General features: G+C 36.7%; 1 pseudogene; it reads right to left on the bottom strand.

Moving 5' to 3' along the window:
- Positions 1 to 11,253: 11,253 nt before the first annotated feature.
- On the bottom strand, positions 11,254 to 12,264 carry LOC122732694 (annotated as a pseudogene).
- Between the last annotated feature and the right edge of the window lie 1,459 nt (positions 12,265 to 13,723).

Here is a 13,723-nt window from a genome sequence, read left to right as displayed (position 1 = left end):
CTATTCCTCTTTCCCTTTTTTAGTTAAGTAGGTCATGAATGATGAGATCACAAATATAAAACTAGAAGAAAACTTAGAGGTCATGAAATCCAGCCCCTACCCTTCATTTTACAGATAAGGGAAATGAGATACAAAGTGATTAAATAGCTTGCTCAGAGTCATATGATTAGTGAGTCTCTGAGGTAAGATTATTTAAATAATGTAGAGGAGTTCTTTTCCCAACAATTTCTAATTCAGTTAAATGCTTTCAGAATAAATACGATACCTGGATAAAGCGTCGGCCCTGGATTCAGGAGGACCTGAGTTCAAATCTGGACTCAGACACTTGACACTTATTAGCTCTGTGACCCTGGGCAAGTCACTTAACCCTCATTGCCTTGAAAAAAAAAATATGGTAGCACTTGAGTTTGCATGAAAAGGGCTTTTACTGATGATTCTTTAGTGAGCTCCCCTTCTTTAATCTATTTTTTTTTTGCTTCTCTTCCTCTCATTTAAAAATAGCCAATTAGAGATGCCAATCTACTAAGAGAATAAAAACAAAAGCAATAATGTAAAATAGAACTATAATGAAATGCTAATAATAGTAAATAAGAATAAAATAATATCAATGAAGATGGTGATGAAAATAATAATAGCAATAGCTCTGACGAGTCAATTCAGATTCATACCTTCTTTTCCTTATGATAAACCCATCAAACTCACACTAAAAATAACTTTGACTTGTTCTCCACATTGATATTAATACTTTTGGTCCACTACTGATTTAGAAGAAATAAATGTGAATTGTGTGAATCATTCTAGGCTTCTTTACTAAATATATCTCCAAATGTGGCAATATAGTTTAAAAAGAATGAGTTTCATCCCACTATCACCAGCCCTTTTTCTTTTTCAAAATAATGATAAAGATTTTTATTTAAACTTTTGAGTTCCAAATTCTGTCCATCCCTAAGTAAGCAATCAGATATAGGTTATACATGTGCCATCATGTAAAATATTACCATATGCTTCATTTTGTATAAGAAAACTTGAATAAAAGAAAAAAATTAAAGAAAGTACAAAATAGCATGCTTCAGTCTGTGTTCAATCAATATCAGTACTTTCATTGGAAGTGGATGGTATGCTTCATCATTAGTACTTTGGATTGCCTTAGATCATTGTATTGCTAAGAACAGTTAAATCACTTACAGTTCTTCATCAAACAATATTGTTGTTACTGTGCACAACATTCTCCTGGTTCTGCTCACTTCACTATACATTAATTCACATAAGTCTTTCCAGACCTTTCTGTAATTGATCTGTTTGTCATTTCTTATAGCACAATAATATTCCATCACCATCATAAACCACAGCTTGTTTAGCCATCCCCCCATTGATGGGCATTCCTTTGATTTCCAATTCTTAGCCACCATAAAAAGAGCTGCTATAAATATTTTTGGACAAATAGGTCTTTTGCTCTCCTTTTGGGATGGCTTTGGGATATAAACCTAGCAGCACCACCCTTTTTTCAATCCCTGACTATGACTTTGAGAAGCTGCATCTGTTTCAGAGAGTCATCATCTGGCCCTAGACACCCACGGTTTCTCTGACAACAAGGAAAAACATGACTCTCAGGACTGTCTACAGCAGTAATTAGTTACCACAAACATAATTAGGCTAAGTGGTAGTTTTTTTTTCCATGTTTTACAGGGAACACTTGTAGTTAAAACTCAAGGACAGTTTCTATCAGAAGGTCCAATTTGAAAAACATTTTCAATTTTGGAAAAGAAAAAAAAAAGCTTTTTTGGTCTGGCATTTCTCTGCCCAGGGTAAAATGCTTTTGAAGTATCAAGCTGGGATGCCCAAATGAATAGTTTGAGTGATTACCATAAATTTGACCTGCTGCTGTTGCCACTGGGGATTGTGCAACTGCAACAAAATAAGGGGAAAAAACCACAACAACCTCGAAAGATAGATATCAAATTTTAAGTAGAACAGGACAACTTGCCTAGGGCGCTGAAAATTGGGGTGCACTGACAGCCCTTTTGCTCTTTCAACCACATGGAAACTACTGACCTTAGCACCTAGTCAGCAAGACCAGTTAGATGTTTAATTAAAATAGGAATCCATGAGATTAGAGTCTCAAAAATAAGTTTCCTCTTTGTAAGTCTCAGGATAGTGGCTTCACTGTGTTTACCATTTCTGTCCTCAAATAAATTGTGCTTCAAATGTTGATCTGAAGATCAGTTTCCAGGGTGTGGGTTGTGTGAAACTTCCCCCATGTGTGAAAAAAATGTTCACGAAGCTTTTAAACAGATATAGCTCTCTAGACAGCCTTCCCGCACTTAAATCCAACTCACTGCAAGTCATGATATCACCCCTGTGTCATGCTCCTCTTTGAGAATGAAGGACAAACAACAGCTCTCTGGACATCTCTTTACAGAAGCCGCCCTGTTACATTTTTCTTGAATGATATTTAGGTCCTACATCTGTACTAGTTGCAACAGAAAACCAGTCTTCTGCCTCTTTGGATCCCCACTTTCTTGTACTTAGTAGATATTCTATATTTCCATTCATTTCATAGTTGTCAATTAAATTAATTGAAGCTAAACCACATAAGGATCATTTTCAAATTTCTTTAGAAAATACAGTAATTTTCAAATTTTTCATAAGCTCTCCTTTTAACATTGCCAGTGGGTATGAAAATTAGCCAGGCTGGTAAACTATCATATAAGACCACACCATTAAAAAACAAACTAATGTTCACTCTTACTGAGGCCATAGGGAACATAATTATAGGGGTATTGATTTATGTCACATGAAAGCTACTCTAATAATTGAGGCAATGACTGGGAACCATTGATTAGATCCTCAGTAGGCTTAATACATAGGATTCCACTTAGCTGAAATATTGAAGACAAAAGAAGATTTTTGAGCATCTCCACCACTTCCTAGCTCAGTTCTCCCTACTGTAAGAAAATTCTGAAAGATCCATTGGATTACTGAAGGATACATTCAAACTGAAGAAAGTCCATAAAACCTCTTAAGTTCAGATGGAGGTGAGACTGTAGCCTGCATGGGAATCAGACAACTGCAGGAAGATGCTAGCATGAGAGCTCTCAAAATCCCTGCCAAGGGACCAAAGACTATTGGGTGTAGGTTAGGAGAGTGATAACATTTTAGGAATATCATCTTTAACTTGCTACATATTAATTCTAAAAAAATTATTGTTTTGATTATTCATACCTTACCTTCATCAACAAAGTTTTGTTGTTATAGATGATAGATGTTTTTTCATAGAACTATAGTTTGATGAATGTGAATACTGCTTCCAATAGTGTAGAGTTGTTGAACTTGAAGCTCACACCTAAAAAACTCCTAAGAACTTTCCAAACCAGATTAAAATGTGATTGGAAATGTATAACAAAATAAATAAAAGTATAATATGGATAATTTTAATTTGTGGTTTTCTAAGTCCATATGTTCCCCACAGATATCCATTTCTATTTTAATTTGACACCACTTGTGTAGACTGCAACCTGTCTACACCTATTCCATGGGATTCATATCTATCTTTTGACAAACCTTTCATAGAAAATTCATGCAAAGTTCTGGAACCTTTTTTTCTGATTCTTTCAGAATTTCCTTGGTAGGAACAGAGTACTTGGGTATACAAACAGTTAGCCACAGGCTTTGGGGAAAATCTACTGTGGTTCTGGGGAACAAGAGAATCCTAACCTCCAACTCAGTCATTGGTCTTAGGTAGCAGGCAAGGGGTGTTTATACTTAATGTGATGAAATAATGAGATTTAGCAGATATTCAAAGACCCACCTGGAGATTAATCTAAACTGATTGAATCAAGTGAGAGTAATTGACTGCTGATTAGCCTACTTTAAAGTTAACTAGATTGTAATCACACCTGGCTAGCCCTTAATGGATTTGGAGGATGCCAACCAATCAGCTTGAAGCAGCGTGTAAGGACCACCTCTGTTCCAGACCTATAAAAAGCTTCCACAATCAATTTGCTAAAGAGTTCCTGATTAAAGCAGGCTCTTGGAGGAGGACTTGAGGAAGAACCCAACCAGGCTGGAACTCTAGGCTACATAGGCTTTTTCTTAACTTTCTGAACTCCTTGTGAATATCTGTATGCTTTAATAAATGTTTAATGCCCAAGGACTGGTGCTAAAGCTTCTAATTTAAGGCAACCACAATTTAGATTTTAAACATCACATTAGTCTTGCATGAAAACTGAGTTCAAGGAAGACAACACATCCAAATCAGATGTGACTGCCTGTTTACACCTTAAATAGAGACTTATTTTAAAATGTAATTGTTCTAGTAGAGATTATAATGCCTCTCTCCCCCTGCTGCCTTACCTTTTAGATCACATTGATTTTGATTCCTCAATGATTGTGATGAACCATGATTTGTAGCCCTAGAGCACCATGGGAAGAATATTGACACTATATGTTTTTTGTTTAATTTATTTTGTTTTATTTTTGTAGCTGATCATTGAAAGCTCTGGACAATTTCCCAAATAATATTCCAAACATTCTAATTCTACTCTTGGATTCTGGTACCAATTTATTGTCCACTTAGAGTGTCTATGTAAGAAAAAAAAAATGCACGCATAGTCTTTTTCTTTCTGTTTTATTCTCTCTCTCTCTCTCTCTCTCTTGCTGCCTTTCTCTATGTCTCTCTGTGTCTCTCTCACAAGTGCATGCAAGCTGTGTATGTATGTGTGCATGTGTGTGTGTTTTAATTTTTGTTGGTAGCAGGCTTTTGGAGATGAATTTCTATGGGCAGAAAGATGCTTTCAGAGTCTAGCTTAGCTGAATGGCTCTCTTGAAAATAAAACCCCAAAGGGACAGTTTTTTTTCCTTCTGTCTTCAGAGGGAGTGAGTAGCTACTGAGAGGAATGTCTAGTGGGATACAACATAAGGTGGAAGGAAGACACCATGAGTTCTACACAGAACTTTACACCAGCAATGAAAGCAGTTGGAGTAAGACAAGGAGAAATGGTTGTAGAGGATATATCGAGGATGAGAAATGACATGCTAAAGTAACTCAGACCCTGAGGAGTTGTGAAGCTTGTTGAGGTTTATGGTTTGTTATTGTTTTTTAATCTGGTACACCTGAGAAAGCAGGTAGCATACTATAACTCCCTTCCTTTCTCTCCATCACCTCATAGACAATAGTCATTTAATCCAAAATTTCTCTGTCTTTGGGCTTTGCTCATAATTCCTGCCTTAATTAGTACTTTATAGATGACTTACTCTAGAAAGAACAAAAGGCATCTGGGTCCATCTCCATTGTCTTGATATGTTCCTTGCCACTGGACTCAGATGGCTCCAAAGGAGGGAGTGAGGCTGGTGACTTTGCACAACCCTTCCTCACTTAAATCTAATTTACTGCAAGTCATGACATTACCTCCCAGATGTCATGGTCCTCTTTGAGAACAAAGGACCAACAACAACAACAACAACAAACTCTGGAAAGAAGTAAGATTTATCCTAACTCTTTTTTTATCTGTCAGTCTCCTTATTTATGAACAGGGAGTAGCAAAATAAAGAAAAGTCTTTGTTAGGTGTTGGTATGGAGACAGAGGTGAAGATGAGATGATGTATCTGGATGGAAAGGAGGACTTCTTCCACACCCCACATGACTGGGAGTTCACCATTGAAATGAAAGAAAACCGTTTTGGTTTATTAATTTTTATAAACATTTAGAAGCAACGTAAAGGTGCTTCTGGAATGTTTCTGCCCTTAGGCTAAAGCAAGGAGTTGCTATTGTTATTTGGGGGGGGGGGGAATAAATGTTTATTAAGCCTCTACCACGTGCCAGGCACTATATTAAGTATGGAACTGTTAGGTGAAATTGTCATTCCTATTGTCTTATTTTTTTTTCTTTATAAATGCTTAGAAAACAGCCCTCTTTGGGAGTGGAGCCAGGACTGTGACTAGGAAGTAAGTTCTACCTAGTGAAAGGAGACAGGGAATATAGGGACACAGCCAATAAAATCCACATTCCAAAGTTTTCCAGAATGGCTGGAGCACTTCACAGGTCCTTCACAGTGCATTAATGAATCTGCCTTCCCACAACCCATTTGACAATCACCATAGTCCTTCTTTAAATCGACTTTGTTCATCTGTGTGTGAGGTATAACTTCAGAATTGTTTTAATATGCATTATTATCAGTAATTTGGTACATTTTTTTCAGATTGTTGCTGAACGCATCTTTCTTCATTTGAAAACTACTTGTTTGTATTCCCTTGACCACTTATCTTTGGAGGAAAGTCTTTTCTTGATCTTATTTATCATTAGTAAAAAATATACATCTTACATAATAGCCTTTTATTCCATAAATTTGCTAAGATTTTCCCCCCACTTAACTAATTTCCTTTTAAATAGATTGCCATTTCATGTAATTGAAACTCTCCATTTCACCTCTGGTTTCTTGTTTCAGTCAGAATTCTTCCCTATGTATGATTCCTTTATGATATGACTTATGACTACTTCCTATATGAATATGGAAATTGTGGCATATGGTGTGAGAGGTTGATCTAAACCTAATTTCTGTTATATAGCTGCTTGACTTCTAAGCCAGTTTTCTTTCTTTCTTAAGTACTGAGTAGCATCTTTGAGTCTGTCAAATACTATGCTACTATGTCGATTTCTTACAAATAACATTCACCTAGTTTAACTTTTCTGTTTATAATTTCTTTTTTCTGGTGCTGATTAATTTTCATGATTACGGCTTTATAGTACATTTTGTGATTAAGTTTCACTTAGTCCCTTTTAATTCCTGCATATTTTTTTATTGATTTCCTTGAAATTTTTGACCTTTTGTTTCTGTAGATAAATTTTATTCTTCTGTGTAGAAACCATTTAGTGGTTTGATTGGTATGATGAGAATCTTTAAATAAGCTTAGTTAATTTTAGTATATTTGCATTTTCTAACCATGAACCATTAAAACTAGTCCAAATATTTGTCTTCATTTATTTCTATAAAGCAAATTTTGTAATTTTATTATTATAAATACTTAGGGTATCATAAGAGGTAAACTAGAAGATATATTAACTATTTTATAGTTCTTATTAAATAGGATTTATTTTTATATCTTCTTGAGAAATTGAAAAAATACTATATTTTATAAATATGAATAAAATAATATAAAGTTCATATGAGGTTTTTTTGTATGCTATTTGCTGAAGATTATTATTTTGATTAGTTTTTAGTTATTTCAAGGATTCAATAATTAAACCATGTTTGGTGGTTGTTATCTGTTGTTTCTGTAATTTCTGACAGTTCCTGACCCCATTTTAGGTTTTATAGGCAATTGATAATGGACTGGTTTGCCATTTTCTTGTCTAAATAATTTTACAGATAGGGAAATTGAGGTAAATAGGATTAAGTGATTTGTGCAGGGCTACACAGTGTACAAAAATTAATTATTCATAACTATAACTAACCTGGAAAATTATACATAACTGTACTTATGAAAAACTATGATTATATGAAAAATTATAGGTCTAGAAAAATTATAAGTGGGCCATAAATCCCTTCGTGGTTGCCATTCAAATGTAAAGTATTTTGTAACTAGGGCTAATTTGGGGGGGCTAAACTATGGATGACTAATCTGGGGACTTGTGACTAACTGGCTATCTGACTGTGTTTAATTTAATATGGGCCTTTTATAAAGTTCCACCACACTGCTCCACTCCCAAATTGATAAGCACAGCATTAAGAAGCCTCTTAACTAAATAATCAAAGCAGAGTTTATTTATGAGATACTATTTCAAATTAGGAATACAGGGAAATAAAGTACAACCTGACTGCTTTCCTGCGGTCTCTTTCCACTGCATCTCTCTCCCACCTGCTGCACCTCAAAGAACTTCTTGAATACAATAAGGGCCTTAGCTGCCTCTGGCCTCAGGACACGTTACACTTTCCCTGGTTTGTATTAAGGCCTGTAACCTTCTGTCTGTCTGCTCTGTCAGTTTGCCCTTTGGCCTCTCTTTTGCCTGCTCCTAGTCCTTCTTGTCTTCTCCTGCATCCTTATAGCCCCGTCTTGTGTCTCCTCAGCCGCCTCTTGACCTCTTCTTGTCCATCCGAACCCCTGAGTCTTGTCTATCTATCCATCCTCACTCCTTCCTTAGTCCGTCTCCTCTCTAGTCTAACTCCCAGGTCTATATATACCTTTTTTTCTCTCCACTCAAATCTCGGGGCTTCCTTCGCCCCCACAGACCAAGCTAATCCACCAGCCAGAGCTGCAGCTGGTGGGGGGGGGGGTGTGCTCTCGAGCTTCATGCCTCAGCACAGGCTATCCGGAATCTTTGGATAGCTCCACTCAGGTCTGAGGGAGTTGGGGCTTTTTTTTTCCCCCCAGCGGTCCGACCTGGCATCTTGTATAGCCCACGGGGCTTTTTCCCTCAGCTGAAGCTGAGGAGGAGGGGGAGAGACCCTGAGGGCCTAAGGCTTTCTAAACTCAGCCTAAAGGTAGGGTCCCGAAATCAAAATAAATTTCCACAACAGCTAGTGCCTGAGGCCAGATATGATCTCAGAAAGATGAGTCTTCTTATCTACTGTGCCACCTAGCTGTCCAAAATAAACCATCATAATATCTGCAAATAAGAATAATTTAATTTTTATTTTTACTGTCATGTTAAACATTTCCATATTAATCAGAACAAAAGGGGAAAAACTGCAAGAAAGAACAAACAAGAATATTAACAAAAAAGCAACAAAAGTGAAAATAGTGTGTTTCAGTCTGCATTCAGAGTCCATAGTTCTTTTTCTAAATGTGGAGAGCATTTTTTACCATAAATCTTTTGGAATGTCTTGGATCATTGTATTGCTGAAAAGAGTAAAGTCTATCACAGTTGATCATTCCACAATGTTGTTGATGCCATGTATAATGTTTTCTTGGTTCTGCTCATTTCATTCATCATTAATTCATGTAAGTCTTTCCAGGTTTTTCTGAAATCTATCTGCTTACCATTTCTTATAGCACAATAGTATTCCATTACATTCCTATACCACAACTTGTTCAGCCATTCCCTAATTTATGGGCATCCCATAATTTCCAATTCTTTCCTACCACAAAAGAACAGCTATAAATATTTTTGTACATATGGGTCCTTTTCCCTTTTTTATGATTTTTTTGTGATATAGACCTAGTAGTGGTATTGCTGGGTCAAAGGGTATGCACCATTTTATAGCCCTTTGGGTATAATTCCAAATTGCTCTCCAGAATGGTTGGATCAGTTCACAGCTCCACCAATAGTGCATTAGTGTTCCAATTTTCCCACATCTTCTCCAACATCTATCATTTTCCTTTTTTGTCATAGCAGCCGATTGGATAGGTTTCAGGTGGTACCTCAGAGTAATTTTAATGTGCATTTCTCTAATCAGTAGTGACCGAGAACATTTTTACATATGGCTTTAGATAGTTTTAATTTCATCATCTGAAAACTGCCTGTTCAAATCCTTTGACCATTTTTCAATTGGGGAATGACTTGTCTTCTTATATATTTGATTCATTTCTCTATATATTTTAGATATGAGGCCTTTATCAGAAACATTGTCTGTAAACATTGTTTCTCAGCTTTCTGCTTTCCTTCTAATGTTGTTTGCATTGCTTTTGTTTGTGCAAACCCTTTTTAATTTAATGTAGTCAAAATGATCCACTCTGCATTTCATAATGTTCTCTATCTTATCTTTGGTCATAAATTCTTCCCATCTCCATAGTTCTAACAAGTAAACCATTCCTTCCTTTTTTAATTTGCCTATTGTATCACCCTTTATGTCTAGATGTTGTACTCATTTTGATTTTACTTTGTTGTATTGTGTAAGGTGTTGGTCTATGCCTAGTTTCTGACATACTATTTTCCAGTTTTCACAGCAGATTTTGTCAAGTAGTGCATTCTTTGTCTTGAAGGCTAGAGTCTTTGGGTTTATCAAACAGAGGATTGCAATATTCATTTACTGCTGTGTTGTGTGTGCCTAACCTATTCCACTGATTCTCCTCTATATTTTTTAGCCAGTACCAAATAGGTTTTTTTTGGGTGGCGGTGGGGGTGGGGGCATTGAGGGTTAAATGACTTGCCGAGGGTAACACAGCTAGTAAGTGTCAAGTGTCTGAGGCTGGATTTGAACTCTGGTCCTCCTGAATCCAGAGTTGGTGCTTTATCCACTGCGCCACCTACTGCCCAATACCAAATAGTTTTGATAATTACTGCTTTATAATATAGTTTTAGATTTGGTATGGCTAGGCCACCTTACTTTGCATTTTTTTTCATTAATTCACTTGATATTTGTGACCTTTTGTTCTTCCATATGAATTTTGTTTTTTTTTTCTACCTCTATGAAATATTTTTTTGGTATTTTGATTGGTTTGGCACTAAATACGTAAATTAATTTTAGTAGAATTATCATTTTTTATTATCTTAGAGCTAGCATTTCTTGAACTATGTCAAACCACAGTGGTAATAACAGATATTCTTGCTTTAACTATTCTTATTAGAAAGAACTGAAGCATTTAGCAATCGCAGATATTGCTAACTTTGGTTTTAGTTATGTACTATTTTCTCTATTAAGAAAATAATTTATTATTGGCTTTTAAGTATGTTATTTTAAAATTTAAACACTTTATTTAAAAAAATAATCTATTATGATTTTTAATTTATTACTATTTTTATTCAGTGAATTTATAGCTTTCCTAGTATTGAACCAACCTCGCATTCCTAGTATTAATTTAGCCTGATTTGAATGTAAATCTTTTAACATATGTTTATAGGCTTTTTCCTAATACTTTTAAAAGTATTTTTTCATTCATATTCATTTCAAATATTTGCCAAAATATTCTTTATCTGTTCTATTTCTTCATAGTTCAATTATTAGGACCAGAGATGTCTCATAAGATTTGTGTATGATGATTCCTATTCTTTTAAACAATTAATATAATGTTTTATTGTTGATTTTTTGAGTAGCCAATAAAATTCATCTGTAAATGCACCCTGTCTTCAGATAGCTTTTTCCTCCCTCTCCCTTTAAGTATTCATTTATGTCTTTTTCAAGTCCTTTTTTTCTGAGATCATATTATTTAAACTATCTTTTTCTTTAAAAAATCTAATTAATAATGTCTCTATTTTATTTTATTTTATTTTATTTTGGGGGGTCACACCTTTTAATATAAAATACAGAGATCTGACAAAAAAACAGCTAGAGTAGAAAAAACGAAGGGGGACGGGGTAGGGACAGCAGAGGCAGACAGCTACTTGGCAGCTCCTTCCTTTTGCTTGGGGGACAGCCTGTACACGCCCAACACCACTGCACGATCTTGCTCATAGGGCTCCAAGGTGAACTGTTCCTGTGGCTTCATGTTTTCTTGCTTCATTTTCTTAACTTTGGAGGCAAAAATAGCTTCGGGGGAAGCTGTGGAGTCTAAACAGTTGGCCTTAATGGAGGCCACAAAGCGTCCACCATTGAGCAGGAAGTTGTGGGCATTGAGGGCCACGATACAGGACTGGTCAGGCTGGGCCACGTCAGCAAAAATCACATCCACCATCCCAATGAAAATTCGGTATTTGCGGGGATGTCGTGCTTCCTCAAGTGACGGGAATGATGTTTGTCCTCTTCTTGGCCACACTGATGAGGTCTCAGCCAGATCGATGAGAAAACTCGACCTCATAGACCAGACTTTCAGGGCCCAAGATGTCAGAGACGTGAGACGGTCGTGCCTGATGCTGCTCCCAAGTAGAGCACTTTGGCCCCAGGTCGGATGTGGATCTGATCCACGCCACCCAGGATGGCAGCAGCCAGCTTTGATCAGAAGGGATTCCTAGCACGGTACTCCAACTTCATCTCGCCATCGTCCGCTGTGATTCTCTTCTCACCATACACCGACTCCCAGAGCACCATGTTCCTTGTGACCAGAGCATTCTTACTTTCCTCGACAAATAAAAACTCCCTCATGTCGATGAGGTTCAACAGTGACCTTCTTCCCTCCTTGGAAACCTCCTCTACCACCCTGGCCTCAGCCCTGGGCGGCGGGGTGGGGGGGTGTGGGGGGCCGCCTCTGCCCCGAGGGGTTCCTCTGCCCTCACCACCAGGCAAATGGAACCCTCCTCATCTCCCTCCTCATCCACCTCCTAGGCCCCCTCGATCTCCAAAGCCGCCACGGCCACCACATCCCCCCAAAACCTCCTCAGCCACCACAGTCACCACCTATTCCACGCCCTTCAGACCCTCCCAGACCCCATCGGGGGCTGAATCCGGGCTTCATGGCACGCGGCTCGCTCTGTGGAGGAAGCGGAAGCAGCTGCGGGACCCCCGTATATGGCGGCCACCAGCGGACACGCGGCTCCCACACGCCACCCACATGCCACCGGGCCTTAGAATTCACAGCGTGTCTATTTTATTTTAATAAACTATTGGTTTTATTTATTTACTGATATATATATGTATAATTTGATTTTTACAGTATTTATTTTTTAGCATTTTAGATTTTTAGTTATAGAATTTTCATGTTCAGTTGAGATTTAAAAAATAATTTCCCTCTTAAAGATTTTTTTTAAAATTTCAATCCCTGCTTCAGTGATCTGTTCTTACTCTCTTTTGTCAGTAAACGTGTTTAAAGATACAAAATGTCCCTTAAGAATTGTTTTTGCGGGGTGGCTAGGTGGCGCAGTGGATAAAGCACCAGCCCTGGATTCAGGAGTACCTGAGCTCAAATCCGGCCTCGGACACATAACACTTACTAGCTGTGTGACCCTGGGCAAGTCACTTAACCCCAATTGCCTCACTAAAAAAAAACAAAAAACGAAAAAACAAGAATTGTTTTTGCTTTATCCTAAAAGTTTTATTATGTGGTTCCCATGTCAATTTATTTTAAAAAATATTTATTGTTCCTATAAGTTGTTCTTTATTATTTACTCCTCATTTAAATTTGAATCCTTTCTTCAAAATTTCTCTTTCATTAATTTTGTTGTTGTTCTGTGGTTAGTAAAGAATTTAATATTTCTGTTTTTCTCCATTTTATGTTCCTGTATATGGTCATTTTTTATAAAGGTGCCAAGAAAAAGAAAATATATCTAGAACTATATCTAACAAAATCCTCTATTTCCTCAAATATCCATATTTTTTTTTCCTAAAAGGTTATATTCAGTTTTGCTGGGTAGGTTATTCTCTGTAGTAATCTCAGTTCATTTGTCTTCCAGAACATGATATTCCAATCCCTCAACTCCTTTACTTTGGAAGCTGCTAAATCTTGTGTGATACTGACTGTGGCTCCATAATATTTGAATTATTTCTTTTTGGCCACTTGCAATATTTTCTCCTTGACTTGGTAGCTCTGGGATTTGACTGTAATATCCCTGGGAATTTTCATTTTATAATGTCTTTCAGGAAGTGATCAATGGATTCTTTCAATTTTCATTTTACCCTTTGGATCTGCCATAAGGGCAGTTTTCTGTGATAATTTTTTGGAGCATGATGTCTAGGCTCTTTTTTTTTTTTTTTGATCATGGCTTTCAGGTCCTCCAATAATTCTTTTTTTTTTTCAACAATTATTAAATTATCTCTCCTTGATCTATTTTCAGGTCAGTTGGTTTTTCAATTGGATATTTTACATTTTCTTCTATTTTTTTTCATTTTTTTGACTATTTTATTGCTTCCTATGTTTCATGGAGTCATTAGTTTCCACCTGCCCAATCTAAATTTTTAAGGAATTGTTCGTTCAATGA

This window comes from Dromiciops gliroides, chromosome 6 (assembly GCF_019393635.1).
Source record: "Dromiciops gliroides isolate mDroGli1 chromosome 6, mDroGli1.pri, whole genome shotgun sequence".
In the NCBI taxonomy this organism is placed as follows: Eukaryota; Metazoa; Chordata; class Mammalia; order Microbiotheria; family Microbiotheriidae; genus Dromiciops; species Dromiciops gliroides.
This window is presented reverse-complemented; position numbering and strand designations above follow the sequence as displayed.